Here is an 18,115-nt window from a genome sequence, read left to right as displayed (position 1 = left end):
GTAGAAGTAAGGTAAAAAGCATTCCCATTCCCTACACATCCTTCTTCTGAAGCAATCAATAAGTTTAATTAGAGTGGTTAGGAATGAACTATGAAAGCAGCGAAGTTAGTATCAGATAAATTAGGGAAATATTGGGACAGGAGATATATTTGTGACATTTTTAACAGAAATCTGACGTACATAATTGCCTGTTCTGCTTGTTCTGAAGGGGAGGAGTGCATGCATCAGGGCCTCGCAGCAGTGGAAGGAAAGTCTGTTATAATCCATCCATTTCACACACTGTAACTGCAGTCTCCATAAGTAATTGGAGGGGAGTGCTCTATAACACCCACGCCACCCTGCTTGAAAATACTGCTGTTCTCTTGCTGACTAGCCCCTGAAGTAAGTGGGTATCATACAGCTTTGATATACTGCAGTATGATATAATCCTCCTGTGTGGAAATCATTGCACTTTGCATGCACACTATGCTTCTTTCTAGTACAGAAAAAGATCAGTTCGAAATAAGCCACATCTGTTCCATTCCCTCTTGCAGCTGTGCTGGACTGCACATCTTAAAAATGCTTGAATACATATTTTTAAGGAAATCATCCCTCAAATCGTCTCCCAGTTCTAAGCTGTGGCGTTTCTACAGGAGGCATCATTTAAAATTGCAATCACTGCCTTCCTAGAGAAAGAATTTTAAGAAAGCACTTATTTCTAAGTTGGAGTTTGTGGTGGGGCTGTTCATATTTTTGAAGTTATGCATGTTCGTAAGGGACTTTGTTCAGTTTGGGTCCAAGTGAGAAGTGACAGAGCTCAGAGAAGCATTCATAGCGAATATCTTTGTGAAAAATGCTATAGATCTGCTGATACCAGAATGTTTTGTGGGTATATCCTTTTGGTTCTTTTGGTGTAGTAAAAATACCTGAAATTTTGTCTGAGGTGCTGAACTTAAAAATTTTGTTTGCTGGAATAGCTGAACTTCCAGTTTAAAACTGCTCTTCATGTCAATGTATTTTGTATTCAGTTGAGACACTTCAAAGCAGAACATCTTGCATTTTGGTGGGGGTTTTTTTTCTGAAAGGAAAGGGTTCATTTAGTGTGGAGGAGAGAAAAGGTTGGATTATTTAGTCTAAAGGAGAGAACATGATGGAGGACATCTTTCCAAATAAATAAAAGGCTGTGGCAGTAAGGAAGGCAATAAATCTGCTCTCCATGTCAGGGTGGATACAAGAAGAAGTAATGGGACTCTAATAGCAGAGGAAAAAAAAAAAAAAAAACAACTGAAACATCGAGCTAACCATTAGGAAAATATTCTTCTGGTAAGGTTATAGCTCTTGGAGAATTCTGCCTGACTGGAGATCTCCACCAAGCTATCTCTCAAACCTGGTTTTGAGGTAAAGCACCCTCAGGATAACAGAAAAGACTTGTTCTGCCTGAGGGCTGGACAATCTCTGAAGTCTCTCTGAGGCTTGGGATCATCTGATGCTGAGGGCAGTTTTCTTAAAGATAAAACACTAGTAATATGGAAAGAGTCTGGTAAGAGATTGTAGGTGCAGCAAGCAGAGTCTCAAAGAGTAGTGGCTTTGGCAGGCTGGTGGCTGTCCCCAGGCTCTGCACGTGCCTTGCCTGTATGTGGTCTGCATGTGCACAAGCACAGATGGGGCTGGCAGAGGCAAAACATTTCTTTCAATCCTTCTAAGAAATGACAAATTAAGATGTGATTATAGAACAGTTAAAAAGGAATTACCACAGAGGAATTTCCAGATGGTCAGGCAGAATAACTATTGAAGAGTGAACATGAAGGTTGAGTTATTTATCCAAGAACAGTTCTTTCTCTCTTTGTTTTGGGTTGGAGAGTCCCATTTTGCCTTCCAGTCCATGCAATAATTTCTTGTTCAGTCCAGTTACAACTACCTTTCTGCCTGATATTTCATTTTCTTCTCCAGTGCTGATAATATTCTTTTAAACCTCTTTCCTCAAGAATATAAAATGATGGGATCAGTTTCTTCCCTGCTGTGGAAAATAACCTTGGGACTTTTTTGGCTGGGGCTAAGCTTATTTGACAGAGTGTAAGGGATGCTTTGGTACTGTGCTGTGGAGCAGCATGCAATCCTGCATGATAGGGTATCAGAGCAAATCGCTGCTGATAACCTCCTAGGTTAATTGCCGTGCAATGAGTGCCTTGAATCAACACATTATGTTTAATCCCAGAGCACACTCTGGCTATCTCTTCACTGTAACTCTACAGGGCTTCCAATTGTTATTTATGCATGATAGGTGACACTTGTTTCAGAGTTGCCTAAGTGACTTAGATACAACAGTTTAACTATTTTGCAGGAGCTCATCCCTGTAGATGATTCTGGCATAATGTACATTGCAAATGTTTCTCTATACTCCAGCTAATGCATAGATAATTCCCTACTCCCCTTTCTCATCAAAGCTTATAAATCCTTATTTGTTCTCTGCACAGCAGCTAGATTTTTTATAATTTTTTTAAGTGCTGAGCACTGCACAAGTCTCAGAGGTCACCATGAGATCCTGATGGAAATTCTCATCAAACTGGAGGTTTCCATATTTGACAGAGTGGCCAAATGCTGTGTTTATTCGAGGTGGTCCTCTGGGAGATGATTCCATGAAAGATTTCAGTCAAATTAATGGAAAGCTTCTTGTTGGCACTCCTTTATCTTAGACCCTTAGAAACTCCAGAAATCAAAAACCTTGCAGAGCATGGGACTTGCTGCTGAGGATTTCTGTTTTACTAAGGAAAATTTCTCAAGGTGTTTTACAGGAACTGGATTCACATTCCTATTGAATTTTGTGGCAAATTAGATTTTGCTACATCTGAAAAAGCGTACCTTTATGATCTAACTGGATCAGTGCTGTTCTGGTCCTGAAAGGTACAGTGCTGACACAGCATCAAGTTTCCCTAGGTTAAAATAACACAGCATAAGAAAATAATAGACTAAAATGTAGGGCTGAGCAGGCTCTTGTTCATAAATCCATAAATCCAGTCATGTGACAACAGGACCTCTGTAACTTGCTCACTACTTCTTCACTATTCACATTGCTTGTGTTCAGTCTCCTTTTCCATTAGGTCTTGCACTTCCAAGCCACAACATTGTTCACAACCAACTATTTAAGTATTCTTGCCATGGAAGACTGCAAGGGAAGGCGGCTTCAGTTTCTCTTTTAATCTCTTTCCTGAGAAATTATGCCTCCGCAGTGCTCTGTCTTTCATTCATTACTGTATCACTCACAGCTTCATTTTATGTTGTCTCACACCTCCATGTCTGCAGCATTCCATCCATAATAATCAAGGGTGTGACTGAATTTACATCACCTTGTAATGTGGGGAGTGGGGTAAGAAAGGAAGGGAGACAATGCTGCACACGCCCTGTTCATGTCAGAGAAATGGTCTGTGTACACAACATGCAGTTAGTTCAGCTGTAGAAAAGACCAAAGAAAATGCTGTTTTCTTACTTTGCAGTCAGCTAGAAGTTATTACAAAAATTTCCACTATTGGCATCAAAATAAATCTTGGCTTCTAGATAGCAGAGTATAAGTTTTCTTTACAGGTTCACGGAGTAGCTCCCAATTTACATCTTATATACAGAATCTGTGGAAGGAATGTGTATTAACTTTTTCATCAAAGTGTTGATCTTTGCTTTGTAGCCTGTGAGGCTTTCCATTGCTTCTTTATTGCTTTCAAGGCTGGTAGTGTGCTCACGGTGAGGACTGCTAAAACTTATTTTTCCTTAATCCTTCTCCATCACATGCTTGGACCTATAGTCTAAGCCTAGCTTATAGACTTTAAAGCTAACCTTAAGCATTATGAAAGAAGTTTACTGCAAATGTCACAGTGGCTTCTGTAGCTTCTTTGTTTATAATTTAAAATTGTAACTTTTTTGGGAGGGGATTTTAAAAAAAAATACCATTTCAAGTCATAAAAAGCACATTGGTGAAAGAAGTCATGTGGTGCAAAATACAATGTAGGCACAGGAGTAAACAGCTCTGGCAATGAAGTGCTCTCAGCTACCCTTGCCATGTAGAATTACTAACCTGCTAAAATCATACTTCTCAGCTCACACAATGAGCAGATAGGGTTCAGTAAAACACGGGATTTTTCTGATAAATTGCCACCATTTCCATGGAAATGATAAGGATTTTGCTACTTGGGCTATTTCTGTGGATCTGTTGTGTCCCTGCTATATACTTTTTTCAAGTTGCACTTGTGTGAAAGATTTTACTGGCTGGAAATCATGATTTCTTATTTGAGGAAAGTTTCTGTAGAGAAAATTAGCTGATCCTGATCACATCTTGGTATAATACAGCTTTTAAATTAAATTTAGAGCTTAGACTTGCTTGTACATTAGGCCAGGGTTGAGGATTATCCCATGAAGTGATAGGTTTGCATTGTAATCTGATGAGAAAAAGGAAAAGATTGGAGGGTGGCATTCACTGGTAAATTAGGAATATCGTTCCTTTGTGGTGAAAGCTAACATTGCCTTTATATATGGAAGTGTATACTACATTACAAGTGGTTTTCTTCTTGTGCTCTGCATGTTTCTCCAGACTTTCTACTATCCTCCAATTTTTATAGAACAGCCCCTCAAGAATTTTTCTAATGACTGACAGCCTGAGACTGGGTATTTAAAATTGTGGAATGGTATAGTGTGTTAGGTATGCTGTGATTTTTATTTGGATGGATGCTTTCAAAACAAACTTTCATCTGTAGTAAAAAGTTTTCGGCGTGTTACAAGTCAGCAAACCATTATTATTTGTAACAAGCAAAAAAGAGACTCACTGTTTTCACCAGAATCCAAACCAAGTGAGAGGGACGAAGCAATCAATGCTGTGTGCTGGAAATGACAGGTGCAGAGCATCAATCAGTCACCTCAACAGAGTCAGATATGGCTGGAAAGGTTCCAAAGTACAAAGCAGCTGAACTGTGGGTACAGAGATGCTGTCGTGCCTAGTGCCTCCTCCATCACTGAAATGATGGCTATGCCTTTGCCTCCCTCAGTGTCAAGTGCTTCTTCTGTAAGTTTTGGGACCCAGCAGGGTGCAAGGAACAGGTAGCCATTCCTTTAGACCCACACAGCTCACATCTGCTCCAGTTCCACTGCAGGCTGTCCTAGCTGAAAGCCTGAGGCTACACTGCTAATCTGACTCGGAGCTGATGCATGGCCCTGCATAGAGGCACCTGAATTAGCTACTCAGGCTCCTGGTGTTGCAGGTATTGCAGGTTGCCTGTTGAGCCACTTTAGCTGCTGACATACTGCAGGACTTTGGTGTTCACACTCTGGTTTAGAACAATTTTGTGACTGCTCTGACCCTCCTGTGATGAGACTTAATACACATTAACCTCCTTGGGAGGGAAAAGATCACGCTCAAGTACCTGGGCTCCTTGTTACATAATGTCTCTAAATTCAGTTTTACAGAGGCAGGAATAACCATGAATTAGTGCTAAATGAAACAATGAAGAGGGAAAAGACAACAGCGTTTTTCATGTATGGATATGTCTTCAGGGGAATGACCCACAGAGAAACTGTGCCATGAAAGGAGTATTTGACAATGGCTAACAGTGAGCAGTCAAATCCAATGAAGATATGCCTTAGAAATCAGCTGTGCTGCATGAAAGAGAGGTGCAGAAAATTACCCATGGCATTCCTCCATATAGTAAATGCTTTTTTAACAGAATAGGCAGAAGATTATGATGGACAAGGACCTATCTTTCACAGCTTTAGTTTTATAATGAGACCACAGCCACTACCTTTTGTCGTGAGCAAAAAAAAGTGCTTTCTTTGAACATAAGTGCTAGTAGTTGCATAATATGAAACTTACTGATGCATATAATGGCAGCAGTGGGCCGTCTGAGCACAATGTACACTTTAAAATTAATCTCTGCACAGATCAGCAAGCACATGCAGATTCTCCCATGTTGACAAAGAGTAGTGCACTTCTTTAGGAGGAGCCAAACTTTCAAAGCCTGGCAGCTGGAGTTTGCAAGCTTGTTGTTCCGTTATTAACTCTGCAGGCCTTAGGGAAGGGGTAATGGATGAGATGATCCCGTGAGGTCCATCCCAGACCTACTTTGTTTGGTTTCATGGTTCCTAACCAAGCAAGCAATAAGCAAAAATGTTCCCTGAAATGAGCAGAGGGAAATGGATGTGTGTTAGTTATGCAAGATGCTCTGTTCAGTTCAAAGCTACATAGTCCATTCCAGAGTTCAGCAAAAAACAGGTGCAAGGAGCCACAGCCACAAGGAGAGTGCTTGGTGGGACCCTGTGATCCCTGATGATGGTGAAAGTACTTTGAGGAAAACCACGAGGCTGTAAAGAATTGATTTCAAGGGAGTGAGTTTGGGCAGGACAAGACTGTTAGGGAGAACCTCTCCCAGGAGTCCCGAAATGAGCAGACCTTGGCAACATTGCTCATCAAAATCTCATTTCTTTTCAGCAAGAGGAAGTGGGATTTTACAGTGATACCAAAATCACACAACCCATATTGTAAATACTGGGGATTTGAATCACAATGGCAGAAACATACTGGGTTTCCCTGCTGCTGACTTGCATGCTGTGATCCTTTAGGAAGTGTAGGTCTGGGGGTAGAGGTCAGGCTCTTGCTCAGGGCAAGGACAGCACTGCATCCAACCACATTTGCTTGGGACTTTGTCCACTTGGAACTTGAAAGCCCCTGAGGTGTGAGATTCCTGTGCTTGCCTGTCCTCCCAGCGAGTACAATTCAATCCTTTATCTGCTCTCAGGACTGGGGTAGCCAGAGATTAACTAAGCCTAGCTTCACACTGTAGCTGAATCTCAGCTCTTTGCAGACCTTTTGGTGCTCCAGTCGTCATCTTCACCCACCCCTTGCAGCTTGCCTTGATGACACTTTTCTTGCATATTTGGTGGTTTCAAGTAATAGTTCCAGATTTTTTTCCTTTTTAAGGAAAAGGGAGGGCACCTTTCTTTGGAAGAAAATCTGTCCCAGTCTTTTTGCAATCCTTTGACTACAACAATGCATTTCTGTGTTTCTCCCTTTGCCTTCTTCCAACAAACCAAGCAAATCCTCAGTTCCCATTTTAAATGGAACTCAGATGATTTGTAGGCATTTTGTTATGCATTGTAGAATATTTGTACATTTATGAGCTCAGGTAAGAATTTTCCTTGTGTCTAGAAGAATGAGCTATCTTTCCCCATCAGCTTTCAGGGGCTTTCAGGCATACATGAAAAAGACCCTGAGTGATTTAGGTACCTATTGAAAGTCATTCAGACAGAGGACCTAATGCACTTTTAAAATATGACTTTCCTCAATGTGTTAAAAATCCCAGCTGCGACAGCTGTGGTGATAAGGCGTTAAGTTGAACTCTGCCTTTTTGTAAAACAGGATAGTTTTTCTCTGTCTTCTGGCAGATACACGATCCAGAAAAACAAGTCATTAAAAGATTCATTTGTAAGGATAAACAGAATTGACAAATAAAGCTGTTTTTTGAAACTAGGCTGAAAAAGTTTTTTTTTTTCCTTGGGAGGTGATGATAGATTTCAAAGCTTAGTCCATGCTACTTAATGCCTACACCACAATTCCTCCCCCAATTAGCTGTTTGTAAGGCAGTGCCATCTTCCACTTGTCACATTATAGACTTTATTCAAATGAAATACCTGAAAGAAAAAACTCCAACCTGTCCACTACTACTGAGCAGAATTCTATTATGTAAATCTACTTCCATATTTTGGGAACAAATGATAGGCAGGACATGAAATGGAAAAATAAATTATACGCACATGAGTAAAAGATCAGTCAGGCAATGTACTGAGGTATCATTAGGGCTGATGAATCACTCTTATCATTATAAAAATAACATATAATGCTTCAAATCCTGCATCGTGGTTGACTTCTTTGCTGATGAATATTTATGCAGTTTCTTTTGTTTCTTTGTGTGTCTAACAGATGCCAAGCTAAGTTCAATAGACAAATTGCATCTCTGTGAACTGTCACAGCCTCGTCGTTGATTTTTCTAGCAAACTAAAGTTAAATAGCAAAATAGAGTAAATAAACAGAGGTCAGCACCTCCATCTCCCTACAAGATTCAATCAGCTGATAAATAATCTGTGGAAGAATTCAGTTCATAGCAAAGAAGGAATGAAATTTAAATCTTCTGTATTTGAAATAAACCCTTGCATATCTGCACTATGAGGATCATAAGTTACCTAACCAATGTGTGTGTCATAACCTAATTAGTCATTTTCCTCTGCTAAATTTCTCAATATTCGTTATGTCTGTGCTACTTACCTTCAGTGCAGGATGGGAGAATTATTAGAAGCGTATGGGGTTTATTAGCAAATAAGGCTTATAAACAAATAAAAAATTTCAAGAAGGAAAATAAAGATGGTTAGATAATGGTGTTTGGAGATACAAAAGGTGAAGTCAACATCATTTACAATCCTTTTCTATTGGTAATAAATCAGTTCAATTAAAAGATCAGTGCCTTAGCATTATCTTGTTCCCAAAGAAACTTTTATTTTAGCACAGCAGTATTTATGGCAGGTGATTCTTTTTTCTTTTTTCTTTTTTTTTTCTTTTTTCTTTTTTATTTTCTTTTATTTTCTTCTTCATTTTTTTCTTTCTTTCTTCTTCTTTCTTTTCTTCTTTCTTCTTTCTTCTTTCTTCTTTCTTCTTTCTTCTTTCTTCTTTCTTCTTTCTTCTTTCTTCTTTCTTCTTTCTCCTTTCTTCTTTCTCCTTTCTTCTTTCTTCTTTCTTCTTTCTTCTTTCTTCATTTTTCTTTCTTTTCTTTTTTATTTCTTTTATTTTTCTTTTCTTTTTTCTTTTTTTTCCTTTTTCTATTTTTTTTTTGTGCCTCCAGATGTACAGTTCTATTGATTTGCTTTGCAAGCTTTCTGTAGAAGGTAGAATCAATGCAGCACTATCACCCAAACAACTCTGAAGTAGAATTTATAGATTTGGGGAAATTACTTAATTGCTGGAATGATGTTTGCAGCTAAGCCTGCCCACTTATACTTGTGCAACTACTGTGCATTATCCAAGTCTCAGGCATCAAATACATAACAATACATACAAATAAATACAAGAAAATAATGTAAATACTTCTGGAATGTCATCACTTTTGTGAGGTATTAGCATTTAACTGGTGCTCACACAGGGTTACCATCTCTGCAGTTTGTCCCTAATTCTGCCTAGAAAAGCTTGGAGTCTCTTGACATCTCCTAAGATACACAAGGCTTCCTACAGCTAACTTAGAGTTTCCCATTTAAAAACCACATCAGGCAGAATTAGGCTAAGGACTCTCTCCTCCCTCAGAGCTAGCCATTTCTTTCTCTTTTCATGTGGAAAGTCTTTCCTTGCAAAAGCAGCACATGGGATTTGGCCGTGATTCTAAGGTCTAGGGAGACACGTGCCTTCCGAGAAGCAAATATCTCAGCATCGCTTCACTAAGTGATACATTTGCAAAGATCATGGGTCTACTTTGACAGGTAGAATCTCACACAAAAGTTGATTCTCCCTTGTCAGCTTGACTGTTGAGGTGCCCATCAGTACAAGTCCCATGAGTTATTGTGATTACTTACAGCCCAATCTCTTCTCCGAGGCCTTGTAGTCCCTCTGTCCCAACTTCTCCAGGAGGTGAACTTGCTGATATTTAGAAATGACGAGATTGCAACCAAGCAGTGAGTGTGATTTGGGGACAGTGGAGGGGTTATTTGTTTGTTTGCTTTGGTTTGGTTTGATTGGGTTTTTTTAATTTGCTTTGTTTTGGTTTGCCTAGTAATGCAACACTCTACATCTTTTGGGCAGCTTTGCCCAGGAAATTTTTTATATCTTCACAGAAATCATCACCTGTCGTACCCAGCTATACAGAAGGTACTGAGCCTTACTCTGAACACCTCCTACTTTTCTGTGCTTTGCTGCTGTCAGGATGTTTTCCAGTGATGCCTTTGCCAAGGGATCCAACAATGTGTAACACCACACCATTTGCTAGCACTTCCAATTCCTGAAGAAAACAATAGCTCTGGAATCAGAGGAGTGTTTTTGATTGGAAAATCTTTTTACGTACCTGCATGATCCTGTCTTTAGCCAGTAGCTCTTCAAGTGGCAACATAAAGCCATTTGATTCACTTGCTTGACCAGTTTCTAATTGGGTATAATGAAGCAATGCGAAATTGCTGTACACACTCCCTCCAGCACTGCTCAATTATTCCTTCCATCTCTGTGATGAGATCAGCAGGACAATTCTGTGCATGCCAAGCTCTCCGTGAGCTGACAGTCCCACCCAGCTAATGAGGCTTTACTGCTATCCCGGCACCATTACATTTTTATTCACTTGTCCCTAGATTTACACTTCATATTCCCCTCTGCAAGTGCCACATGAGTACATCAGCTTCCTAATGCAAACCAAATACACGATCTGGTGGTGTGCATTACACATATATACCTTCTGCTAGAAATCAGCTGTGCATTAAATGGATGGTATTTCTATTTAAAGCAGCCAGCATGGTCTGAAGAGATAGACGGTGAGCCAGTTGCCTAGGCAACAAAATTCCTCAAATTGGAGGGGTTTTTAACAGAAGATGTTTAGCTAGCTTTAATTTTGGGGCATGATTTCTAAAAATCTTAATTGACTCCTTTCAAATGAATTTTATCTAGTGATAATGCTACGTTTCAAGCAACAACTAGGACATATTAATCTACTATATCTCTGCTGCAAATTATAGCTATAAAGCATATAAAATAGAGATAAAGGTTAAAGGGTAACTTATTTCACAGTTTGTCAATTGTTTAGATGGTTGAGCCTTGCCTCTTGGCTACTACATTTCCTGAATATTTGTTTATTTTTGTCATTCATATAAAGTATCAAAATTATTTTTGTCAGTTTGACTGCAACTGGGCTATCGGGTACCAAAATTCTTGGCCTTGTTTTTATTAAGTTCTGTTTTTTCTGTAATGTTTTCTGCAAGTCTCCCTGCAGCATGCTGCTCTCTCCACCTAATTCAGCACCATGGATAGAGGTTCTGCTCTGTCTTGTGAAAGGACTCCGCTGAGAAGGGTAATGCTGCAGGGCGCAGATGTTCCATCAGGGTGAAGCTGAGGATGGCTGTGCACCTACCTGAGGGGGTGCTGCAACAATGTGTTGGGGAGAACCATTTCTAAAGTATTCCAGCATCAATTTCCCAGGAGATCAGCACCCATAGCTAGAGGAAAATGCCAAAAATGCTTATCTCCCATTAGTCATTACTTAACTGATGAGATTTTCTAAAATATTCAATGTTTGGTAACTTCTGTTGTTCTTACAGCATCAGAGGCCTCTGAAAAGCCAAGCAGGTCATGGCAGCATAGGTACTTCCTGCTTGTCTGTGGCAGCTGACAAATTGCTTTAAGAAGAGATTGTGTGTGCAAAGTTGTCCCCACTCAGGATCTCTGGGGGATGAAGTTTTCTGGCTTTGCAGAGAATTTGAAAGGAATTAAAATTAATAGGAAGTGAGCATTCAGATTTCTTAAGAAGAAGTTTCAAATGCAAAGGCTTAATATTTCTGTAGGTAGTTTTTTTCCAAAGTGCTTGAGAGATTTGAGAGCATGAGGCTCTCTGCAAGGCAGCTGGACTGCACTTCTCAATCCCTTTAGGGAGAGGATTGTGGGCTGCTGAGGTATCAAAGACAGATAGAAAATATCTCTCTGAACAGAAAGTTGAGAATTCTCCACCTTGTGTTTCCTTTCTGCTCACCTGGATTATACTGATCTGCGCTTAAAGCAAATGTAGGACTGGGAATCAATCACACATAAGTAACTTCTGTTGTCTGGATTTAGGTGTTTCTTAGTCCTTGTCTGGAGCTGTGGTTTAAGGGGAAGCATGTGCAGTTTTGTGAATTTTAACTGTGGGAGGAAAGAATTGCTTTTCAACACTGTTTTCCACAAATGTCTTTAAAATCCTTTGGTAAGGGTATCTTGAATGCAACACATAGAAACAGTCATGTGCACTCGTGCTTGTGTATTCACAAAATAGAAATTAAAATGATTTGAGGAACTATGGTTAAAATGACCTGTCAAATGTACTAAATTTTCAGAGCAAAATGCAGGCAGCAAAATGTTTTCTGCTCCACTGACATTGCCTCAGCCTCTTCTTGCTGAGCACCCATTTTCTCCTTCTCCTGAGGGCAAGATCTTTCTCACTTTCATTAAGATTCTCTAAAAATTCAGACAGCATTGTTTGTTGTTCTCTGCAGATATTTTGGCCTTTTAAAGCTCAGTCTTGCTGTATGATTATGAAAGTACTACAGAGCGTTCTGATTCTGCATTTTTATTCTTAATTGTCCATCAACTTCTAGCAGCTGAAAATCTCAGTTGTTTAGACAAGAGAAGGATGTCAGATTCAGCTTAAAGGGGCTGCCATGATAGCAGCCTGTCATTAGGACCTCTCAGTGACTCAAAACCAAAATGCCTTGTCCCCAAACCTCCTTTTGCATGTAGCTCTGGATATTTATTGTGATGAGTTCCACTCAGGCAGATGTGTTTGCAGGTCCTGTCTTGCTCTTACAGTAAACAGGAGAGATGGAAAAATGTACTGCTAATTGTCAGTAGAGTAATGAGTTTCCTTATACTTTGACATAGCTTGTTAATTAAGTTGTGATCCTGTGGGTCAGTTAAATAACTCTGCTTGGAAAAGGGTAGCCATGCAGCAGAAGGGTAGACACCCACACCATGCTACTCAGGATTAAAAATAAAAACCCTGGTTTACATTGATACAAAATAAATACAAAACACAAAGTCTTAGTAAACCAAAATATTTTAGAGCAAATTTTCTTTAGTTTTTTTCCGTAGTTATTACACTTAATATTTCTTTGGTGTTTGACTGAGGCTTTAAGATGTTTTAAAGATGAAAAGGAACATTTGGAAAGGAACAGTCATATGGAATTGAATGACAGAATTATTTGTTTAAAGAAAACAAAACAGAACAAAACAACTCAAAAAGAAAAGCAGCAAAAACAACCAAAAAAACCCCAGACAGACAAACCTGAGATGTCTAGATTGTTACCATCCTGTACCTCATTCCCTCTCTAGACCTTCACTTGCATAAAAAAGAATAAAGGCAAACTGAAAGGTTCTTTTTCCAAAAAAGCCCTGTAGTATTACCAGATGACCATTTTTTTTCTCCCAAAGCATTCTTTGACAGAAAAAAAATGCTTTACTTTGTGCTAGGAGCATGTGACATTCATCTGAATTGCAGGTGAGCTCACAGAGGACTACAGATCTTCTGCTATCAGCAAGAAACAGCTTTCTATTTAGCTCTGCACTGAAATTGCTGAAATCCTCTTCAGCTGAAAGCAGTGGCAGCACAGTCCTTTATGAGGAAAACAAACAAAATGAAACCAATCTGTGGGGCATTTATTAAATCACATAGCCAGAATTCATGTATACAGTATTTAAGTCAGTAAAATCTGCTTGTGGGAAATACATTTGGGAGCAAAAGTACTTACGATTTCTCAGTGTCATTTTACTTTGCTTTAATTTTCAAGTTAAATTTGGAAATAGCTTAATACTTTTTCTGAAATGTGGTAGGGTAAAGAACCTGATAACTAGAGAATGGCAAAAAAACTAGGACTGGAGATAAGAAGGACATACAGGTGACTTCTGAACCCTCTCTTCTTCCATGGGTTATCTTACCCAGTATGATATATGCCTATTTGCTGTTAATAGCAGTGGAAGTGGAAAGTGCTAATGCTCCTTTCTTATTTTTATCTTTCTGTCTCTGGTGAGAGGAAATTTATATTGATCCATCATTTGGCAGTACTGGATGGTTATGTTGAAATCACAGCTGGCTGGCCTGTTCCTGCAGTAGCAGATAGATCACTCTAGCTGTCACATTACTGTCTCATGTCTTCTGCTGGTACTCCCTGTCTCAGGACCCACAGCATCTACTGGGGTTCAGCAGTCTCATCCCCATACTGGCTGAAGGGCAGACCCAGGCATTCTGTACACAAAATGCCCAAACCAAGTCATTCCTTCCAACTTCATTTCCAGTGTCTGCTGCCATTGGTTTGACAGAATGTTTCTCTTTTTGAGCCTGACACTGAAAACCTGCCCTTCCAAAGTCCCAGAGTTGTTCTTGGCATCCTCGACAGCTGTTAAGGAAGTGCAGTGACTAAAGTCAGCTTCTGCAGACTGCTTCTTCATTTGCAATAAGCTTTCCCCACTCCTTTTTCCACAACCCAAATCATCCAACAGGCTGAAGACCTGCCAACAGGTCATATGGACTCCCAGAAAACATTTCCTTTCCCTTCATATCTCTAGAGGACTGAGAAATATCTTGAGAGTTCTAAAGGAATTTGCCTACAAGCTGGTGGCCTGCAGTGGTCCAAGCAGAGCACAAAAAGGAAACAAGTTTATCCTGCAGATTTGGTGACTTGAAGGAATATGAAGCACCCAGTGCCAAGAAGTTCTGTGAATCATGCAGGAATCACTTCAGTCATCTGCAAAGTCACCTGCAGAGCAGCTTAGAAGTCATTCTTTATGTTAAGTATTTACTCTGTAGCAACTGCTTGAGGAGGAACCACTTTACAAACTTTATGGTCAACATAAAGTTAAGGCTTGGCTGACTAGAGAAGGGTCTCCAAACTCCACATGTAGCCAGCTCAGAGTAATTCTGTCTGTTCACCTGAATGGGAATAATACCTTTGAAGCCCATTTATACCAAGCAAATTAGCTGTATTTCAGGCAGGTAAATCACAGTTAATGTTCTTTGAGGGGTTCTGCACTGGGAAGCCTTACTGAAGGCAGCTGGATCTGGGAGTATTTGCAGTGTTGGTCTGTTTTCTGAAGAATCAAACTCACTTCTTGCATTTCAGGGATTTTCAGACGTTTGTTCTGTATTTCTCTAAGTTGTCTGAGTCCTGTGAGGGCTAAGGTCACTTCATCCTGCTCACCAGGATACGGTTTTATGACCTCACATGACCCAGTGACATCTGTTATCTTTCTTTGTTATATTTCTTGCTTTCTTTCCCCATTTCTATGGCAACTTTTGACAATGTCCCCTCTATTATGCAGTTCAGCATAACTTGGAAAAAAAAACCTGTTAAATTTTCAACAGGGTCAGATGTCAGGCTTTTTAGAACGAGATTGAACATTTGGCTGGCAATTCTCATCTTGGCAAAGTAGGGGGGGGAAATTTCTGTGTGAGGAACCTTTTTCTAAAATGTACAATACGTCCTGTGACTGTGGATGATACATCTCTGCACCCCAGCATTACATACAGGCAGGGTGACAACAGCAGAAAAAAATCAGCCACTAGTCTGGACTACCTGTATTCTTTTAGGCAATTGCAGACACTTGTCTCATTGTGCTGCTCCATGGGTTTCTCTGCAGGAACAAGACAGTCGAGTGCACTTGTCGTCCTGGTGCCACAACAAAGGGACAGTTCACACGGAGGCTTTCCTTCTCATCTTGCTATATTTAATGAGAAGAATCCAGAGCTGCCCAGTTGCCTTCCACTTTGCTTACTAATAACACCTGAATCCTGCATAGAAAAATGCAGTGGTAAAAAAAAAAATCCACAGGGTCCATGTTATGCTCATCATCTCCCCAGCAATTATGATATCTGTGGTGATCCACCCAGGCAGTCACTGCACAGCCATGAATGGCAGTATTTTAGCAAAGGTCTTGTAAATGTTGCTGGTGTTGTGGTTGGCTATTCTACACCCATTTAAGAGAAGCTGAAGTTGCCAGACATTATACTGAAGAGCTGGACTCCTCAAAACAAGACTAAAATATTTATGGGGGTCTTCCAAAAGTCTGGTCTGACTAGTTTTGCCTCTCTGGAAATGAGATGGCTAGAAGGGTCTCTGACCTTGTATTTGCAGTCAGGAAAGAATGAAAGAAACCCTTCCTGGATACCAAGCCTGCAAATGAGATCAAAGGGGGCTCAGAGATCAGAGCTTCACAGGAGTTTGGGGAAGAGCAAATAGCAGTTATTTTTTAAAATTTAGATATGTAGAATGAAGATCAGCAGTTTCAGAAGATACCATGTTCATCACTGATACATTTAATTTATTTTTGTCTTCTGCCCTAGGAAATGACAGTACTCTCAATGATGGGAAGGCCAATAAACACACCTTGAAACAAGTGGCTTCCCCCAGGTGAATGGAACGACACACATGTGAGTGGTTTACACCTCCTAGTAGCAGAAAGTGAGTGATGGGCCAAGATGTAGACCATACTTCAGCAGAGATGTGAGCTGAGGTTTGTGTCAGGGGCATTCCTGGCCAGACACAGCAATGCTGACCCCTGTGAGCTGGGAGAAGCAGAGGGGTTGCACTGGGGTAGCTGTGGCCTTTGCAACTGGGATGGAATTCAGAGGGAGGTGGAAATGTGGGAGGCATTCAAAGCACTCCTTCCCTCTGTTGCTTTGAGGAAAGCAGAGCAGCTCTCAGGGGGAATATCCCTATTCCATATGGCTGTTCCATGTAAATATAGCACTGTAAACAAAGACCTGCCAGGGAATTAATCCCAGGGTGACTAAAAATACATGGGCATGGTTTTGCTGGATCTTGTACCACTCAGAGAAGTGAGTAATAGAGGCTGGATTATCTATTTTAAAGAAATTCATTTATATTTTGCATTAAAGTATTCATATGTATGTAAAAAACAAACCACATTCCCCCTCCCCTTTTCAAATCACAACCATATTCTGCTGCTTCTAGAGGAAGTTTGTGTTTGTTCAGTGCTTTGAAATTAACTTTATATTCAAATAACCCCTTCCTCACTTAGGAACTCTTTAATTTTTGAAAACCATAGGGAACTCAAGGGTGTTGGCAAGTCCATTTCTTCTAAATGGTCCCATGGTGCAGATTTGAAAGCATTTATGAGCTGTTTTGATAATCCGTCTACTGAGCTACTTTATAACTTTGGATTCTAAAATACTTCCCTGACTCTGGCCTAAATCACTTCAAAAACAGAATTTAGACACTTAAATGATTAGGAGAAAAAAATTCTACCAGTAATGCTTAAGTCCTTCTGAGAGTTCAACTCAACGTCTTTGGCACCAAATCCACAGAACCCACATGTCAGACAAGAAAGAAAGTTTTGCTAACAAGAAAATCCCCTAACTTTCAGAATTCAACTGCCACAATACCCTGCAAGTCATAAGCTCATTGTAGCAGCCTGTCATCAAAGTTCAACATCTTGTTCAGGTTCAACATCTTGTTCAGGTCTCTCACACCGGAAAACAGTTGCCTTTGTAAACCAGAAGATTCACAAAAATCCCTCCAGAAAGAGCAAATTATAGCAAATTCCTTCAGTGTCATATCTCACACAGCAAAATCAAGAGAGTTTTAAAGTGGTGCACAAAAACAAAAGGAAAAATAATTGGTGTAGACAAGTTAGGTGACCTCTGTAATTACACACTAAATTGGTAATGCCACCATATGGACACATGGGAGAGGAGTTAAATATAGATCCTGACTTGCATTCTTCAAAATGAGAGTGTGATTGGGTATTGTTTTGCAGGAGAAGGGGAAACCACAGAGTTGGTTACTACAAACATGTCATCTTGTGATTTTGCATATACCCTGAACCAGGGTAATACCTAGAAATAGTTTAGACATTAATTTTGCCTAAACCTGGATGCTTACTGTCACAGGGCTGGCAGATGGGAAACATGACCTGCGGGAGGCAACTGTTTTTCTGGAGAGGTAGCCCACTGCCTGTCTGAGATTTTGGGGGGATGAGAGAAATAGCTAAGCCTAATAACAGTAAACATTTAAGAAATAGGATTCTGACTAGCTCCTTGAGTTATCCTTTGGGGGTATTATTTTAAGGTAGTAAAAATAAGAAAAGAAATCTTGCTGGTAGTTTGGCCCAAAAAGGTTCTACTATGAAGACAGGGTGATGGATGTGTTTCATAGAATGAATATCAAACACATTTACGAGTTTGATAGAGTGAATAGATAGAATTTTAACTACTTATTGAAATTGAAATACTGATCCTAAATGTGTTTGAAGGTAGGCAGGATCTGACTGACTATAGCCTATGTGACAGGAGAACTGGGAAGTTCATGTAATGAATGGGAATTTCAGCCAAAATATGTTAGTCTTACTACCTCATAATTTTTTCTCTGAACTCAAGGTTTATTT

General features: G+C 39.9%; 1 long non-coding RNA gene across 2 annotated transcripts in view; it reads left to right on the top strand.

Annotated features, from left to right (window-relative positions):
* Positions 1-18,115, top strand: part of LOC146437954 (uncharacterized) — a 56,858-nt gene that overhangs the window by 34,985 nt on the left and 3,758 nt on the right. For both annotated transcript variants that reach the window (XR_014851999.1, XR_014851998.1), the window contains one exon: positions 16,053-16,139. This is a non-coding gene — a long non-coding RNA (uncharacterized LOC146437954). The remainder of the gene's footprint in view (positions 1-16,052; positions 16,140-18,115) is intronic.

Source organism: Lichenostomus cassidix, chromosome 4 (assembly GCF_008360975.1).
Source record: "Lichenostomus cassidix isolate B80296 chromosome 4, HeHo_3.0, whole genome shotgun sequence".
In the NCBI taxonomy this organism is placed as follows: Eukaryota; Metazoa; Chordata; class Aves; order Passeriformes; family Meliphagidae; genus Lichenostomus; species Lichenostomus cassidix.
The sequence above is the reverse complement of the archived record's forward strand: the minus strand, read 5'-3'. Positions and strand labels throughout refer to the sequence as shown.